The 20,186-nt window shown below is 44.2% G+C and overlaps 1 pseudogene; it reads left to right on the forward strand.

Annotated features, from left to right (window-relative positions):
* The first annotated feature begins 9,039 nt into the window (after positions 1-9,039).
* LOC116083967 lies at positions 9,040-9,133 on the forward strand (annotated as a pseudogene).
* Positions 9,134-20,186: the final 11,053 nt, after the last annotated feature.

Genomic DNA, 20,186 nt, shown 5'->3' on the forward strand with positions numbered 1-20,186 from the left:
GAGTGTGACAGTCAGAGGAAACTTCTGGGAATCAATTCTCACCTTCCATCATGTGAGAACTCAGAGGCTGAACTCAGGTCATTAGATTTTGTAGCAAGCACTGAGCCATCTTGCTGGCCTTGAAATTCACTTCCTTTTGTTTTTGTTTTAAACACAGAGAAAATATCAGTTTATGTTTTCCAAGCTGAGATGCGGCTGCTAGGTTACCCTGAAGGGTTAAGGGGCTAGATATGTGCCTTTAGGGACAGAGACCAAGGAATGATACAAAAGACTCCAACACCATGCCTGGCCCCTGAGAGACTGGCATTCTAACTATGCTACGGTGTTTTCTCTGGTTCGACTCTTTTTAACAATATCCCAGCCAATATGTTGGCCAAATATGGTTAACTAGCCACTGCCCTTTAGAGAGACGCTACATGAGCTTTATGAAACCAGGTGGAAGCAAGCACATTATTTTTACCTCTACCCGGTTGCCATGACAGCCATCCCCAGGATGACACAAACACAAGAGGAAAAAACACTGAGCTCCCCTGGTTTTGGGATATGAGACCACCAGGAAATCAGAGAGGTTTTCCATTCTCAAAGTAATTTGCCAAAAGAACTATGCTGACTAGATTTTATGTCAACGTGATACAAGCTAGGGTCATCAGAGAGGAGGGAGCCTCAGTTGAGAAAATTCATATCCATAAGATAGGGCTGTAGGCAAGCCTATAAGGGCATTTTCTAAATCAGTGATTGATGGAGGAGGGCCCAGCCCACTATGGGTGGTACCCTTCTGGGCTGGTGGTCCTCTGTTCTATAAGTAAGCTGAGCATGCTATGAGGAGCAAGCCAGTAATCGGCATGTACCCCGACATCCTCACACACACACCCATGGCCTCTGCCTCAGCTCCTGCCTCCAGATTCCTGCCCTGCTTGAGTTCCTGCCTTGACTTTAGTGATAAGCAGTGATGTGGAAGTGTGACCAATCAACCCCTTTCCTCTGCAAGCTGCGTTCTGTCATGGCGTTCCATCATTCCAATAGGAACCCTAACTCAGACAGAGATCAATCACTGAACTCTGGAGGCCTCATTTAATAACTTATTTACCTAATACCGCCATGTGAATTTCAAACATCTGAAACAGAACCTCAAGCAAGCCATAGTGGAGCACTTAAAGACAGCCAAAGAAGCTTCCTTGACACCTTGTTAAGAGAATAATCAAGTGGCCACTCTGCAGGCTGGTCTTCTGAGCCCACTGTCTCCAGCCATGCATCAGTAGAGATGGATGATAAGTAAAATGTTACTGCCTCAGCTAATCTTTATTTTAATTTCCCTAAAGGAGTACAGGCATTCTGAGACGACTTATTCCAAAGGAGTTTGACTTAATATCTGTGCACCCACTCTGCTGATCTCCGCCATGGACTTCAAGAGTGGCTTGGATAACAAGAGGCTGGCGTGCCATCAGTGAATCCTGCAAGCCTGGGGTATGGCCTATCCACCAGACAGAGCTAAAAAGCCAAGCAACGGAGTAAAGTACAAGTCACTCACTTAAACAGCACTAACCTGACTCTTACTTACATTCAATGAATAGAATCTTAGGTCCGTAGTGGTGGAGTCATGCAAGCCTATGCTGTGACATGCTTTGGGACTGAAGATGGATGTAGTCACCAAGGCTGGTGCCTGCCCCCAGCAGAGAAAGAGAATGCATTGGCTGATACCCCCGCTCCCAAGAGTGAGAGAAGGTTCCAGAATGGGGCCTGATAGAGGAGAGGATGATAGGTGTCACCAATCAGTGAGTGTTGCTTGCAGGCCCCAAAGGGAGTTCAGTTTATCTTAACATTGGCTAATTTGTTTTTCCCCTTGATGAGAGCATGAGTTTTTCCTGTAAGGACTGCTGCTAAAACAAAGACTCAGCTTAGCTCACGCTTCAACTCACTGATGGAAACAACCTTGTTTGATATGAAAAGGCTACAGGGATTAAAAGGATACCTTTGCATCTTTGATGGGACTATGTGCCACCCCCATCCAGGACTGCAGGGTAAGGAGAAGGGTCCACCTCTATGAGTCCTCTATCACCAAGGCCCACAGGTCCAGCTGCCCTGTCCCTAAGGATAACCAGCAACTCTGAGCTCTCCAGGGTGCCAGCCCACCCCTGTCATTCACACAGACAGACCCTCCCCCTGCCAGAAGACAATATGGAACTTCTTCCTAAATTTATATTCTTCACCCAGGAAATAGTTTCAAGTAATGGTTTTTAAAATCATCACAAGAAAGGAAAAGTATTTTTGGTTGTGAGCCTAGCCTTTAACGGCTGAGCCATCTCTCCAGCCCTGGGTTAAGAGTACTGACTGCTCTTCTGAAGGTCCTGAGTTCAAATCCCAGCGACCACATGATGACTCACAACCATCTGTAATGAGATCTGATGCCCTCTTCTGGAGTGTCTGAAGTCAGCAACAGTGTACTTACATATAATAAATAAATAAATCTTTCTTAAAAAAAAAAAGAAAAGAAAGGGAAAGTAATAATATAAATACAATGAGTATAAATTATTCTTAAATGTTAGCTCAGAATTATTCCAAGCCTGGAATAAGGGAGAATTGAAGTGTGAATAACATTTCACCCAGTGGCTTGCTGTGCCTTGGCAACACTGCCTGAAGGCTGAGTCCATCACTAAGGTGCAGAGGCAGACTACAGAGTAGGGAGAAGGGGCTTGTACCAACTACTGGACATGGGGTTAATATCTAGGGTATGAAAAGAACTTCAAAACAAAAGATATTAAAGAAAATTATCCTATCAATAAATGGGCTGAATGATACGTTCTAAAAAGAAGCAATTTGGGGGCTAGGAAGCTGGCATGGTGGCTAAGAGCAATGCAAGCAATAGGAGCTGATTTCAAGTCTCCACATAAAAAAACAGGTGTGGCTGCACCTTTCTGCAGCCTCAGTTCTGTGGCAAGTAGAGGCAGGAGGATTGCCAGGTTACTGGCTGCCAGCCTCATCTTCAGTGAGAGATCCTGTCTCAAGGGGGCAAGGCAGAATGTCAGTAATGGAGCAGGACACCTGGTATCTTCTTCTGGATTCTGCACACATGTACACAGACATGTGCATACACTACAGTCTCTCACACACACAGCATACAAACTAACCTGTGAATATTTATAAAAGTGTTCAGCATCCTCAGCCATCAGAGTACATTGAGATCTTGTCTGGCATGCTAGTACATGCCTTTCATATGTGAGTTCTAGGTTAGGCCAGTCAAGGCTACATGGTAAGACCCTAAATGCCTAAGTGTCTCATGTCTGGCTTATTTGATGAAATACTTGTTGGCCTCAAACACTCCAGTGAAAGTGTTCCATCTGTTGACTGTTTGTGACCTGGCTACTCTCTACTTCAGGGAGACATTTTAGTCCTAGATCTAGTGTGGCCCTTGCCCATGCTCTTGCTACCTGCGGCTCTTTACTTAGCCCTTGTAGTAGCCTCGCGCTGCTCCCTGCTCCCAGGACTTAGGCCTCTGAAAGCAGGGTTACCAGCGAAAGCCTTGTTGGAATGGGAAGGACCTCCGAGCCATCGTCAGAGCAGGGCAAACCTCTACACTACCGAGACCTCTCAGACCAGTGTCTGTCCCAGGATCTCCTCCAGCAGGTCAGTTCATGACTTCAAACCCTTTTATGGTCTCCAGATTGGTCACATTTAGATTTTCCTTTCTGCTCTGCCAGTCTTTCCCTCAGAGTATTCCAAATGCTTTTTCCATGTATGACTTTTCCCTACAGAGTACTGGCTTTAGAGTTTATACCCAGTGCCGAGGCAGTTCTTACAAAGTCAAGGACAGGCTGTGCAGAGCAGGCAGTGCATTTCCAACATCTTCTAGTTATCAACCCCTGTCCTCAGACGCTTTTCTTCTGCCACAGGGTAGTGGGTAGTTTGGGAGACTACAAACAGCTGCCGTTAACAAGCAGCATCCTTGAGGGAGGTAAACTTTGGGGGGAAACTAAAGGCAGACATCTTGGTGAAAAGTGTAAGATGTTCATATGCTCATCAAGATCATTGAGATTGTAAAATTTTCTTCTCTACTGTCCTCAGAAATCAAGAAAATGGCCCCATATTAATACTTTACCATATAAATTATCTATTGATATGTGATAATATACCACAATATCACATCTAGAAACAAAAACACATTGTCTCCCCAGTTTCTGAGGGCCAAGAATTGAGGTGAGGTGTGGTTTGTTTTTGGGGACTCTCATGAGGCAGGCATTTGGCCTGGAGGTGTGGCTTGGATGAATGGGGTTCTGAGGATAATGTGGGTACCCCTGTTGGAACTGCATGCACTCATATCTTAACCTCTTAGAAATGACATCCTGTTATTGTTTGAATATGAAATCTACCCCAGCCTTGGCTCCTAGCTGGTAGATTAACTCATTGATAGATTCATAATTTGACCGCATTTTGGGAGAACTGTGGACATTGTTTGGGAGGCAGTGAAAGTAAGTTACTAGGGATATGACTTAGGGGAGCATCTTGCCCCAAATGTGTGCATATCCTTCCTTCCCTCCCTCCTTTGCTCCCTCTTTACACCCCCCACCCCCATCTTCTTCCTAGTTCCACCCTGCACACTCACACTTGGCTGCAATGAATTTCTGTCTCACCATAGGCCCAGAAACAATGGAGTCAGCCAGATATGGAGTAAAACCTCTGAAATTACATCTTCTTTCCTTTAAACTGTTTCTGTCAGGCATTGGTCAGAGCAATGAAATACATGGCTGGCACATGCACCCCCCACACACACACACTTTGTCATAGGTATCTGTTAGCAGTCAGCCACTGAATCAAGCACCCACTTAGAAGCTGGGATCCCTCAAAGGTGTGAGCATCAGAAGGTAGCAATCCAGAGGACTGACTTGGGGACTGGGGACTGGAGACTGGTCCCATCAGATCTCCAGTCTGTCTTTGTACTTTCCCCGTCTTCTCGTTCAGGGTACAGCTATGGAAAGGACAAGCCTCTGCTCCCATCCTTTCATTGTGTCACTAAGAAAATGACCTTCAATTGTAACAGTTCATGAAACTGGACGTGTTGCTTTTAGAAGAACCACAAAGACTCGGCAGTGTGAGCAAAGGCTTCTAAAGCAGCCAAGCCAATGCTAAAGTGCCGGATGGACAGCAGTGAGGGTCAAAAAGAGGTCACTTCCCAAAATCTGGGCTGGAGAGGAACTCTTCTGCAAAGCAGGACTCGAAGCTGGGAGCTGTACCCTGACGAGCCTTCACCAGAGCTCAAAAAAAAAAAAAGGTACTTCAAAGTATTGTGCCTTAGCACGCTGATTACTTTGAGCTGAAGTGAAGGGTCCAAAGCAGGACATCTCTGACCCCTTTCTTTCTCTGATGGCTTTCTGTCTTCCATTTCTTCATGATCTGATTCCTTTTGTCCAATCAATTTGTATACATGAAGCCTAACTGTAAGAATGAACTACTTTCTGTGAGCCTTAGGGTCTTGTTTCTGAAGACCCCATGAAACTGCATTTAAACAGATTGCTATGCTTGTCTCTTGCTTATCTGCCTCTTGCCATTGTTGTGTGACTGAATCACTGCCTTATCACAGGATTGAGCCTGGCCCAGATAGTCCCAGGTCAAACTAATGTCAGTAAGCTCCCCTGGAGAACCTTCCGAGGTTTTTCTGGCTCTGCAATTCAACACATTCCACTCTGCTGAGCTCCTGTGAACTCCCTGCTGGCTCCAGTCAGTCTTTCTCTCCATCTTGCCTGGCACACACTGAACACGGAAGGAAGGCATATCTCCTTTCTTTGGAATAGCAAACCTGCCTTTTCCAGTGTTTGCCATCTAAGCTCCAAAGTTAGTGCTTGGGAAAGTAAGTTGTCATAACTTAATGTTAACTGATAAACTCGCCCCCCCCCCATTTTATACACAATATCCCTATACACATACTCTGCCCTTATTAGACCAGTTCTTTCCTAGGCACCACCTCATCTTCCCTCTGGTCCTGCTGATTCTCCAATGCTATAAGTGTGTGTGTGTGTGTGTGTGTGTGTGTGTGTGTGTGTGTGTGTGTGTACATGCATGCATGCATGCCTGTCTGTCTGTCTGTCTGTCTGTCTGAGAAAAATCATTCACTAAGAAGAATTTGGCAGAAACTGGAGCAGTCACAGCAGAGGAGAGTGAATTGACAGGACCCAAAGGCTCTTTAAAGGAAGACGATTTGAATATCAAAGGTAGAAGAAAGGCTCTCAGGAAACTGATAAAACACTTGGATGATTTTGGCAAAAAGATTTCTCTTTATCTCCCTGTCTTTGAATGTGAGATGAAGGAAGACATACTGTGTATCATACAACAGCATCAAACAGCTAATGCCCCCAAAACGGACTCATCTTCAAGGCTAAGAATGAAGGCACCATTATGCATCTCACACCCACTTAATAAAGCAAATAAAAATTTTTATTTTTTATGATTCCTAACTCTGTTTGAAGAGGAAGTTTCCCTGTGATTCACTGGCATTTCAGATGGCCATGCATAGGGTGAAGGAGTGCCAGACTGAGGGAAGATCCAAGGAAGGAGAAGAAAAATGTGGTAGCGACAGCCAACAGGAAGTGGACTGGAAGCACTCACCCTGTTGCCTCAGGTGTCTGCTGCAGCTTCAAAGTCAACACAGGAGGGCATTCTGAAGAGAGGAGCTGAAGGAAGCCCACACGCTGGCTGAGGAGGGCCAGGAAGCTGGAGAACTACATGAGATCGAGTTCAGGGATGGAAACTGATAAAGGGAACAAGCTCGGCTTATAACCTCTTTATAAAAAAGGGGGATCCCCTCACAAAAAGCAACCAAAGAGCCCTGCACTTGAGGATTCATACAGAAAGGAGTGACTAACCGGCAGGAGACTATGGAGAGGTACAAACATGGACAGGGATAGAGAGATGGCCCAGAAGTGAATGGGGGAAGTGAAGCTTGGCAGCTGGAACTCAGGAGTTTCTGAAGGTGGGAGGCTAGATGGAACCTGATGGCAGGATAAGGGGTGATTGGGAAATGGGGTGGCAGATTGTTTCTCAGCCATTAACCCAATATGGATAAGTCTTTCATATTCTTTACATGGTTGGGATGTCCATGTTCTCCCAAAATGTGCAATAAATTAAGAGCCAGGATTTTAGAGGCTCTGTGCTTCCAGGGCTAGCCTCATGTGTCACAAGAATGCCTCGTCAAAGAGCTGACAGAAGAAGTTAGGACTGTTTGTCCTTCTGTACTTTGGCCATGTGAAGACATTTGTCCCCTCTCAAGGAGACAGCATCTCCTTAACTGCAGGACCCAGCCTTCACCAGACAGTGACCCACTTGCCTGAATCTTAGACTTCCACCCTCCAAAAATATAAGCTTCTGTTCTTTATAATTCACTCAAGCTCCAATATTTTGTTATACCAAGAAGAGACAAAACCATAGTTGGATGCCTTGTGGGAATTTAAATATCAATTAGTTCTTTTCTATCTTAGCAATTCAATCTCTCGGCCCATTAGCAATAGCCAGCTTCAATTTGGCTGGCCAATGTTCAGTTATCAATCACTCACAGATCTGCTGCCAAAAATGATGTTGACCAAATCCAGTGCTATATTATAGGTACATGGTGCCAGCTCTTAGACAGATCCAACTACAACTCCCTAACTTAATGGGAATCAACTTCTCATGACTTATGATGATGACTCTTGACTGTAAATCTGTTTACATGTCTGATATTCAGATACTCACTCACCTCCCAAAGGAATTGGGATGGGATGTTCTGCCAGTCCCATGCAGTGACTCCATGGTTGCCTGGTGATGGTAGTTTTCTGGACTTTCCAGGGGGAAAAAAGGTAGTACCATTAACATACACAAAAGAGCCTCTTGATCATCTGTTCATGATGTAAAAGAGAGAAAGTTGGGGTTAAATGTTACATAAAGACAGAAATTTCACTGGATCAAAAAAGCACGCTATGACTATCAAGCCAGGTGACATTTTCCTGCTTGTATCCAAGTCATCTTAATGACCACTCTGGAAAGACTTTAAAAATGCCATGAACAGAGGCTAGAGAGATAGCTCAGTGATTAAGAGCACTAACTGCTCTTACAGAGATCCTGAGTTCAATTCCCAGCAACCACATGATGGCTCATAAGCCTCTGATACCTCTTACCGTGTGCCTGGAGAGAGTGACAGTGTACTCACATGCATAAAATAAATAAATCTTTTTTTAAAAATGCCACAAACAAAGGTGACCCCATCTGAATAAAAGATGCTCTCCAGACCATCATTTCTCCAGGTTCTATATACATTCTAAGGTGACTATGTAAATGTCCGTTATTCCTGGGCGTGGGAAGTAGCCCTGTAATCCATCTACTCAAGAGGCTGAGGCAAGAGCATCAGGAGCTCAGAGCCAGCATAAACTACATCATGAAATCATGCCTCAAAAAGAAGTAAAAGGAGGCTTGGCGCCGGGCAATGGTGGCGCATGCCTTTAATCCCAGCACTTGGGAGGCAGAGGTAGGTGGATTTCTGAGTTCGAGGCCAGCCTGGTCTACAGAGAGAGTACCAGGACAGCCAAGGCTATAAAGAGAAACCCTGCCTTGAAAAAAATAAAAGGTTTGGCATTTTATGGCCATAACCTAGACAGACTTTCATGAGGGGCTTTGTAATAAATAAAGCACTTCTAGCTGAGATGATCAGATACACCAATTCTGAACAGGGATCTTTGGGTTAAGCATCTTTAAACTCGCCAACCCAGAAGAAAGGGGCAGTTTTTAACCACATGAAGCAACAAAATGTTAGTTAAAAGTCATAGGTTTTAAAACTCCAAAACAGAGGTTTGATTTTCATTCAAGAGATAGATCTTGAAGCTGGAGAGGTGGCTCAGCAGTTAAGAGTACAAACTTCTTTTGCAGAGGACCTGATTCAGTTCTCAGAACCCACACTGGGCAGCTCACAGCCACTTGTATCTTCAGCGCCACAGGATCCAGTTCCCCTTCTATCCTCCATGGGCACCACACTCATGTGCACATACACATACAGGTATACATGATTAAAAATAAACAATCTCAACTTTACAGTACATACTAAAACTGAATGATACAGAGATTACCATGACCCCTGCTCAAGGATGACTTATAACATTTTGAAACATTCCATATTTTACTAAATAAATTAGTAAATAGGGGCTGATCAATGATTAAAAACATTGGTTGCTCTTCCAGGAGACTAGGATTTGGTTCCTAGCACCCACATAGCAGCTCATAATCATCTGTAACTCCAGTTTCAGGTGATCCACCACCCTCTTCTGGCCTCTATAGGCAACCAACACATGTGATACATGTCTATGTAAGCAAAATATGCACATATATAAAAATGAATTTAAAAAACAACTAAATATTTTCTTTTAAGGTTGGATCTTCTTGAGCCCAGAGGTGGCTGAGGCAGGTAAAGCAGCTGTGTCTAGATATAGTATATTAACCTAAGTCAGAGTCATCATGTATCAAGCAATCCATAAGGTGCAAACCTGGACACTGCTCATGTTCAGAGAAAATGTTCTGACCATACAGAACAGTTAAGCCAGGAAACTGTCCTGAACTCTCTCCTACCCTTTCTTTCAATTTCCACTCATTTTAGCATTCAACCCAGAAGATTATTTTTTGTTTGCCATTCGTTTCATGATATTAGAACTGGATATAGAGAGCTGAGCTTCCCCAGGCCTCCCCTGGTGCACCCAGAGTATTAACTTTAGATGGCCTCTTACCTTCTTGCTCTTGGCTGCTTCTGGAAGAATTTCACAGCACTTACACCAGGCTAGGTCAGCATTCTTAGAGAATAACCAGAAAGGATAGCAATCCCGGACTCCTGTGTTGACCTCAGCATCAATAGATCAAGTAGATCAACTGTAGCATGGAGTAAACAAAACACTTTTCTACAATAATGTTGAGGAGTGAATCTATTTCTTTCTTCCCAAAGAAGCCAGCCACAGCACATTTTCTGTTGCTATAACAAAGTACATGAAACTTTGCAAAGAAAAATGTTGCTTAGCTCACAATGTAGGAAAACCAACACTAGGAACAGTAAAATGTAGGTAAAAGTACTTGGTGCCAAGCCAGATGCCTGGAGCTGAGTCCCTCAAACCTACATGGTAGAAGGACAGAATGGACTCTGGCTGATTTTCCACTTCCTTGCATTCTCATGCATGCACATGAGTGTGCTCGTGCCGCGCGCGCGCACACACACACACACACACACACACACAGAGTAATTTTAATTGTTTAAGAAGAAAGTCCAACCTTAGGCATCATCATCTGTTTTGCCTCAACTGATAGTTACGAGGCTACACAGAAGACCACCAGTGAGTCTATTTGCCAGAAGAGATTACGGATAAACTAGGAAGTCGATGAACAAATGAAAAAACTCTTGCTCCTTGTATATCTCTGCATCCCTGAAACTAACCAACAACCTGCCACAACTAGTCCCTTCCAAGACTTTTTTTTTAATTAGATATTTTCTTTATTTACATTTCAAATGATAGCTCCTTTCCCAGTTTCTCCTCCCAAAAAACCCAACCAAACAAAAACAACAACAACAACAAAACCTGTTCCCTGCCTCCCACCCACGTCCCCTGCTCACCAACTTACCCTCTCCTGCTTCCTAGCCTTGGCATTCCCCTACACTGGGGCATAGAATCTTTACAGGGCCAAGGGCCTCTCCTCCCATCGATGACCAACTAGGCCATCCTCTTCTACCTATGCAGCTGGAGCCATTAGTCCCACCTTGTGTACCCTTTGGTTGGTGGTTTAGTCCCTGTGAGCTCTGGGGGTACTAGTTAGTTCATATTGTTGTTCTTCCTAAAGGGCTGCAAACCCTTCAGCTCCTTGGGTCCTTTCTCTAACTCCTTCATTGGGGACCCTGTACTAAGTCCAATGGATGCCTGTGAGCCTCTACTTCTGTATTAGTTGGGCACTGTCAAAGCCTCTCAGGAGACAGCTCAGGCTCCTGTCAGCCAGTACTTGCTGGCATCCACAATAGTGTCTGAGTTTGGTGACTGAAGATGGGAAGGATTCCCAGAGGAGCAGTCTCTGGATTGTCCTTCCTTCAGTCTCTGCTCCATAGTTTGTCTCTGCAACTCCTTCCATAGGTATTTTGTTTCCTCTTCTAAGAAGGAACGAAGTATCCAAGGCTTAATATTCCCGATGACCTCACCTCTTTCCACTAGGTTCTACCTTTTAGAGGCTTTATCACTTCTGCTTTGCTATCCTGGAGTCCAGAATTCCAGCCATCCTTTGGGCTACAGCAGAGCCCCTCCTAATGCCACAGTGTACTGGAGACATGCCTTTGTCTTGTGACTTCTATGATAAAGACCAGCACAAGTGCATTTTATATCTCCTAAGGTTCCAGTGAACTGGAGTCACTGTGACTTGATACAGAGGTCCTTATTTCTGCTGCCTGAGAGCACTCCCTGCTCCTGGGTGGAGCCGGTACCTCCCAGTCCCCATCTGGATGGTGTCAGCAGCTCTTTTTCCCTCATGAAAACCGCACATGAATATATGCTTGGGTTTTTCCACCTCTAAGATTTGGAAGCAAAGCAAAGCACGCAGGGTGAGGATCCAGTGAATTTGCCGGGTTGATTATTTGGCTTCTGTCTAACTCTCAGTCTCCAGGGAAGCAGGGAAAAGTAGCCCTGGTAAAAATTAGACCAGACGTTTTCCTTTCTATAAACACAACCTGGAAAAATGTAAACCCGCTGAGCTGGCAGGGTCTTTTACTGCCCAAATGCAAGCATTTACGGTATCAAAATTTACTTAGATACATTTTAACTTGGGTTTCTGTGGTGGTTTGAATATGCTTGGCCCAGGGAATGGCACTATTAGGAAGTGTGGCCTTGTTGAAGTAGGTGTGGCCTTGTAGGACAAAATGTGTCACTTTGGGGGTGGGCTTATAGAACCTCTTCCTAGATGCCTTGAAGATGGTCTTCTCCTGGTTCCCTTCAGATCAAAACGTAGAACTCAGTTCCTTCTCCAGCCCCATGCCTGCCTGGATGCTGCCATGTTCCCACCTTGATGATAATGGACTGAACCTCTGAACCTGTAAGCCAGCCCCAACTAAATGTTCTTTATAAGAGTTGCCTTGGTCATGGTGTCTCTGCACCCTAACTAAGACAGTTTCCTTTGGATCAGTGGGGAAGAGAGAGATGGGATAAGACCCAGATAGAACTGGGCTACCATACAGTCCAGTGTTCTCTGTAGAAAACAATGTGGCTTTGAATAGAAGAGTGGAGGGAACCTCATGCACAGAGCTCTGGATTTGTCCCAAATTAAAATATGGACTCCTGGACAGATACTGCACCTGGCTTGATATTTCAGAGAAGTTCCTGGACAGCAAGATATTCTCCTCAAAACTTCCCATACTAGTAGTCTGAAGTATGTAGTCATGATTACACAGCCTTCTTCAACAACAAGAATTGGCTAGAGTTAGTTGGCAGAACAGTGCATTATCTGTGACTGTAAGCAATCGAAGCTCTTTGGCCAGATGCTATGTTCTATAATGGTTCCCAGGACAGAGAGTATCTACTGAGGAAAGCATACACTTTCTGTGACATACAGTCCAGGCTGTGCTTGAAAGATAAAGCTGCTTGGAGAGACATTCATTTCCTCTCTAGCCCCCAGAATGTTGCTTTTATTCCCACAAGACAGTTGGAATACCTTTGGAAAAGCAGTGCCTTTCAGGCTGGCCCAGCATGCCTCCTCTGGTTTTGCTACAGGAAAGTTCATTAAGGAGTCACCAAAGGACACTACTATCTGTTGGTGAACAACTGGAGGCAGGAAGTGAGGAAGCGGGGGACAATCTGGAGAAATGTAGAGGACTGACAGAGAAATGAAGCTTGCCGTTCCTAGGGAGACCCCGGAGCCATCTCCAGTGCGAAGAGCTTGGGAATAACAGGAAGAAGGATTTGGGCTCATCATCAGAAAGAACTTCCAGGTGGAGAATGCAGCATATTGAAGTGTCCTGAAGCCTGCACACAGGTGAGTAACTGTGTTTGGGGAAACCTGGAAAAAGATCCCACTGTCAGAAAACCAAGCTGTGTGAGAGTGGCTTTGGCCTCCAGGCCTCCTCTGCACTCTCAGCCACTGTCACCCACTACCTGTTCCCTGAGAGAGCCCAACCTATAGTAGAGCTGTCTCCATGGTAACAGAGGCCACCATACTTAGCTAAGGATCCAAGATGGATGTGTCCATGGGATGATTGAAGCTGTTTTATTTCCCTGAATGTAAGTTTTACCTGGAAAATAATCCAGGTACTATTACTTCTTGGGCTTTTGGCTAAAACAAAAAAGTGAGGGAAAGATCTACATAAGGATATCAATATGAAAATACATATATCTGCAATTTAAAACATTAAAAAAAATGAAGGGTGAGGGTCACTTCAGCAACACAGGTATGAACACAGAGTGAACTGGGAAATAGAATCAGCTAATTTGTGACATGTATTCCATATTTTAAACAAAAAAAGTAAAAATATAAGGGATGGGTGGTGGCTAAAACAGAAGTATACAATGAAATGTGCCTAGCAAAATGTACAGTTTTCATCTTTTTTGTATGTTGGAAATTCTTATAATAAAATACCTGGGAGAGGAAATCCATGTTCTTGACTGTCAAAGAGTATAAATGACTCTCAGCTTGCTCAGACTTGGAACATTGCAGAGTGTAAGAATACAAGTAGAGAGGGTACCAAGTGGGGCTGCGTGAGGACCTTTCATTGTCTTTGATGGGTCTCACCTAGAACTGGCCCTTAACTGTGGTTGGTCTTAACTGTGGATGGTTATCCAGGCCACCTGAGAGTGTCACCTCACCTTTCTTTCTTGTTTTAAACAAATTTAATGTATGTGACTTTTCAACATGAAGGAAAGGCTATATAATATTTTTCAAAAGTGATTCGTCCCTACCCAAAGACGAATTGTTCTCCATGTAACTCGTACATAAACGCTATAAAATTGTTCTTGCTTTTACAATGATAAATGTAAAACATCAAAATTCTCCAGTGAAACAGAGTCTGCAAGGGCTTTTATATGGTTGCCTTTTTTTTTTTTTAGTAGTAAGAAAGATATAATTTACTGGGCTTCAAAGACCAAATGAGCATATCCCTGTAGAAGAGCAGTATTTTCACAAAGCCAGCAGCTGTCTTCATCCCATCTCCTGATATTGATAAAAGCACAGCATGGCCATGTGATACGCTTGCCCACATGAACCCATGAATCTATGAAGCATAATGGCAAGGGGGAGGGAGAAGGGAAGAATGGTAGAACTGTTTTGTAATAGGATGTAATGTCCTGAATGGTGGTGGCTGGATTAAAACTGTATTCTTTCTGGGTGGTGGCGGGGCACACCTTTAATCCCAGCACTCCGAGTTCGAGGTCAGCAGGGTCTACAGAGTAGGTTTTTAAGGCAGCCTAGGTTATACAGAGAAACCCTGTCTTGAAACAACAATCATTACAAAGTCTGTGTTTTCATCTGTAGGAGCCGCGTGGGGATGGCATAGCAGGCTGGGGTTTCAGGAGACAGGTCTTTTCTGAGGCTGGGACACATCACCAGCCACATTATACAGCTTTCTCTGTTGTCAGCCTATCACACTGGAATCTGATCTCCATTATTGAGAAGCCCTGTTCACAGAAGGCTTTTGTGGCTTATTTACTACGTGGTGTGTAGCTGTTCACCTGTGTCACAGCCATCTTCAAACCAAAGAGGTCCTGGTCCTAAGGTTCCATTTGTCTGCTTTGGTGGGTGCTCTCTAGAACCTCCTGAGTTACTACTGCCTTACAAAAGAGGTCTGTGATGCCTTCCAAGTGTCCCTTGGTGTCACTTCCAGTGACAGAGTGAACTGGGAAATAGAATCAGCTCCTTGGCACAGTTTTTAGTTCCCCATAGTTTCTGAAAAGGAAAAATATATATATAAGTAAAATATCTCTATTATTTTATTTCCAAATACCTCCTGCTTAAGGTTTGCACTCTCTTGCAGAGCCCCCAAAGAGTCAACAGTCCATGTAGGTTTCATACTTGAAGAACTGGGAACCCAGGGTCAGGTGTGGGACTCATGACATACAGCGCACCTTTGTGACAGCAGAAAGCAACCTGTCCCAAAATTCAGTTTGTTGGGAGTTTCTGTTACCTATTTCCCTCTTTTTCTACTTTTCAAGAGGAAGGGAAGAGACTGCTCCCAAATTTAGAGGAAAAGAATTAAATCCAATCCAACCTTATCTCTCTGCCCTGGAATAAAGGCCAGGAAGAATGAAAGGAATTCCCAGTTCCCAGCACAAAGAAATGATAAATGTTTAAGGAGAAGGGAATTATAATTGCCTTGATTTGATTGGTATATGTTAGGGTTTAGATATGACTTGTACCCCAACTTCTATGTTAAAGGCTTGGTTCCCAGCTGATGGTTGAATTGAGAGCAGGCTGGACCACAGGGGACTCAGAAACCCAGACCTGGAAATATCCAATCTAACCAGTTCCTCTTACAAAATACATCTTATCACTTTAAACCTTTTTAAGTATACCATTAAATTCCCTGGATTTAAGCACATTTACAATATTGTACAAGTGTCACCATTACTCTGAAGAATGTATTCAGCGACTCTATACCTGTGCTGGCTGGTTTTATGTCAACTTGACATGAAGCTAGTCATCTGAGAGGAAGGGACTTCCATTAAGAAAGTGCCCCATAAAATCGAGCTATATGCAAGCCTGTAGAGTATTTTTTAAATTAGTGATTGATGGGTGAGGACCCACCCCATTGTGGGTGGTGCTGCCTGTGGACTGGTAGTCCTTGGTGCCATAAGAAAGCAGCTTAGCAAGCCATGAGGAGCAAGCCAGTAAACAGCACCCCTCCATGGCCTCTACATCCACTCCTGCCTCCAGGTTCCTGCCCTGACTCCCTTCACTGATGGACTACAGTGTTAAGTATTAGCCAAATAAACCCTTTCCTCCCCAGTTTACATTTTGGTCATGGTGTTTCATTTCAGCAATAGAAACCCTGACTAAGGTAATAACTGTTAAATAATACAACCTCCTTTTACAACCAAGGGGAACTCTAGGCTGACTTGGTCATAGCTGGGACAAGGGTTCTATCCCTTACACAGTGAGTGAGAGTTTAGAGAAAGCACAAAATGTTTGTCTTTCTAGGTCTGGTTACTTCATTCTGAATGAATGTCTACAGCTTTACCCATTTATCTGTGAATATGATGACTTCATTTTCTTAGCAGCTGGATAACATTCCATTGTGTAAATGTGCTTTGTTTTCCTTATCCATCAGTTGATGAGCATCTAAGGCCGTTTCTAACCTCTAGCTATTATGAAAGCGCAGCAGAGAACACAGATGAGCAAGTGTCTCTAGTAGAGTACAGAGTCCTTTGGGCATATCTAGGATGGTGTCTTAGTCAGGGTTTCTATTCCTGCACAAGCATCATGACCATGAAGCAAGTTGGAGAGGAAAGGGTTTATTTAGCTTACTTCCACATGGCTGTTTATCACCAAGGAAGTCAGGACTGGAACTCAAGCAGGTCAGGAAGCAGGAGCTGATGCAGAAGCCATGGAGGGATGTTCCTTACTGGCTTGCTTCTCCAGGCTTGCTCAGCCTGCTCTCTTATAGAGCCCAAGACCTCCAGCCTGGGGATGGCACCACCCACAAGGGGCCCTCCTCCCTTGATCACCAACTGAGAAAATGCCCCACAGCTGGACCTCATGGAGGCACTTCCCCAACTAAAGCTCCCTTCTGTGATAACTCCAGCCTGTGTCAAGTTGACACAGAAAACCAGCTGGATCTTACAGTAGATCAGTCTGAAGCTTTTGGGAGAAACTTCACACCAGTTTCTGTAGTGGCTATACTACTTCTCACTCACAGCAGCAGTGGGTGAGAATTCCCCTTTTCCCACACCCATGCCAGAATATATTGTCAATTGTTTTTTGGATCCTAATCATTTGGGTTGTGGTAAGATGACTCAAAGTAGTTTTAATTTACATTTCTCTGATGGCTTAAGGTTGTTGAACATTTTTTTAAAAAAATATATTTCTTGCCCATTTTTATATCACCTTTTGAGAATTCTGTTTAGTTCCCTGCCCCATTTTTAAAAATGGGTTATTTATTTTCTTACTATAGAATTTTTGAGTTCTTTGTATATCCTATATACTAGCCCTCTGTCATGTGTATATCTATAGACCCCTCTTCACTAGAATGACAGGATTCATTCATTCAGGATGTCTGTCCTTAGACAGGATGTTCAGATGCTCTGGAGGAAATGCATAGAAGATTTGCATGTTGCTCTCTCCAAACTGGTGCTTGTACCCTGTTGTGAAATGATTAGTAGATGTACCCAGCAATCTTTTAAAATAAAATAAAATTAAAAAGAACATCTCAGAGTACAGCATACAGGATATGAGTTAACAAGCGTTTTTCAAGATGCACTTTCACCTCTATTGTGTGCCAGGTCAATGTAAAATGTATGTTTTTACTGTGGATTTAATTTTTATGTCAAAGTTAAAAGCCCCTATTTTTAATGCAAAGACAGAAAGGTCTTGGGACTGGGTCACAAGCATTTTCTTAGCACTGGCTCACAGCACTATCTTAGCACTGGGTCACAAGCACTGTCTTAGCACTGGATCACAAGCACTGTCTTAGCACTGGCTCACAAGCACTGTCTTAGCACTGGGTCACAAGCACTGTCTTAGCACTGGCTCACAAGCACTGTGTAAGCACTGGCTCACAAATTCCTAGAGAAGTCACAAGTGGAACAAGTGATAGATGCTTTCCCAGCTGAATAGTTCTGGCCATCTTCCTCCTTGGCATCTATAGACGGTGAATCTCATGCCTATGCAAGGGCAGATAGGCCGTTGGTCTCCAAGTGCATTGACTGAGCTGAAAGCAGAGCCAACACCTCTGCACCCTGAGGGGCTGAGAGAAGAGCACACCTGGTTCTGTGTGTGTGTGTGTGTGTGTGTGTGTGTGTGTATTTTGTTAGTCTTCCCATCTTGTAAAGGGATTGTCAAGAAAACAAACATTGGTCTCCAGAGAGAAAACTTGGAGGCAGAAAGTTAGATATGTGTATAACTCCTACACAGGGAGAGCACCCAGATCCTCATAGCTGTGTGCAAGTATCTCACTCCTTCATAAATCAGTGACTTAGGGGTCCCTGGGACAAGGCTGTCCACCTAACACTGCTCAGATCCCCTAGAGGCCATGATTGCCAGCGAGCTGCCACGACTTTCTAGAAGAGTTTGTTTTGTTTTGTTTTGTTTTCATTAGACATTTTCTTTATTTACATTTCAAATGACATCTCCTTTCCTGGTTTCCCCTCCGGAAAAAAAATAAAATAAAAACCCTGTTCCCTCCCCACTCCCCCTGCTCACCAACCCACCCTCTCCCACTTCCTGGCCCCTGCCATTTCCCTACACTGGAGCATATAACCTTCACAGGACCAAGGGCCTCTCCTCCCATTGATGACCAACTTGTCCATCCTCTGTTACATATGCAGTTGGAGCCATGAGTCCCACCATGTGTGTTCTTTGGTTGGTGGTTTAGTCCCTGGGAGCTCTGAGGGTACTAGTTAGTTCATATTGTTGTTCATCCTAAGGGGCTGCAAACCCCAGCTCCTTGGGTCCTTTCTCTAGCTCCTTCACTGGGGACCCTGTGCTCAGTCCAATGGATAGCTGTGAGCCTCTACTTCTGTATTAGTTGGGCACTGTCAGAGTCTCTCAGGAGACAGCTATATCAGGCTCCTGTCAGCCAGTACTTGCTGGCATCCACAATAGTGTCTGGGATTGATGATTGAATATGGGAAGGATTCCCAAGTGGAGCAGTCTCTGGATTGTCCTTCCTTCAGTCTCTGCTTCATAGTTTGTCTCTGCAACTCCTTCCATAGGTATTTTGTTCCTCCTTCTAAGAAGGATCAAAGTATCCACACTTTGGTCTTCCTTCTTCTCGAGTTTCTTGTGATTTGTGGATTGTATCTTGGATATTCCGAGCTTCCGGGCTAATATCCACTTACCAGTAAGTGCATACCATGTGTGTTCTTTTGTGATTGACCTCCACATAAAACCAGATACACTGAAACTAATAGAAAAGAAAGTGGGGAGGAGCCTCTAGCAATGGGCACAAGGGAGAATTTCCTGAACAGAACACCAATAGCTTATGCTCTAGAAAAGTTTTGAATAAAGAAGTAGATCAAGGAGCACAGGCAGTACTCCACAGAGGATCCAAGACTATAATAACATATAGGTAGTGTTTTCAAAAACAAGCCCTGTGTACTATGTGAGCTCCTTTCCATGATGTAGCACCTGCACACTGGATCTCCATTTTTAAACTAGCACCCCTTCCTGATTCCCACATACTCCTCTCCACTTCCTATGGACAGCTTCTCAGGCCTCCTATCCCTTCCCTGTGGTTCTCTTGAAACGACCAGTTACACCACCTTGCCCATCCCTGGGCTTCAACAATGATCCACAGAGAAGGCAACAGACCCAAGGTCTCTCCAGTATCTAATAGATGGTAAAGATATGGGCAAGGACTCAGTCTTTTCTGTGGGAAACCAAGCCCCAGTGCTCTGAGTTGGAGCTGATGTGGACTCTATTTTCTTCCAGCCACACAGAAAAGGCTCACGGGCCAAGTCAGCAAGCTAGAAATGGGGAGTGTGTGTATGTGTGTGTGTGTGGGGGGGGGTGCTAATGAGGTACAAGCAACTTTCTCTTTAGAAAGGAAATAATAAAGGGTGTTTTACCCTCAATCAGCCCTCAATCCACTCTACCAAGTTCTGACCTTTAATCATCATAGATTGTTGAAGATACCTGGATTTGAATTCCAGTGTTGCTATTAACGTTCTCTAGAAATGACACAGTTCTCAGCTTCAGAATGCTTATGGAAATGCCTGGAGGGTTGTTTGAAGCATGCTAGAACAGCATGAACTTGCCAGTGAAGATCCTCAGAATGGAGTGAACTAAGGAGCAGTGGACTAGCTCTCTGTCCTGAAACTTCCTGGGACAGTCACTCTGGGCTGGTGGGTAGGTTAGACCTTCAGTTTCCACCAACTCAGCCTACAAAGAAGACGAAGGAAAGCTGAGGTGGTAGATCTGTCCTGAGGGGTTTGATCTGAGGGATGACCTGGGATTTACCACCACCTAGCAGGTCTGCTCATATGATCTCCCCCAGCTTCAAGGGAAGTACAGTTCAA

The sequence above is a fragment of the Mastomys coucha genome, unplaced genomic scaffold, assembly GCF_008632895.1.
Source record: "Mastomys coucha isolate ucsf_1 unplaced genomic scaffold, UCSF_Mcou_1 pScaffold8, whole genome shotgun sequence".
Classification (NCBI taxonomy): Eukaryota; Metazoa; Chordata; class Mammalia; order Rodentia; family Muridae; genus Mastomys; species Mastomys coucha.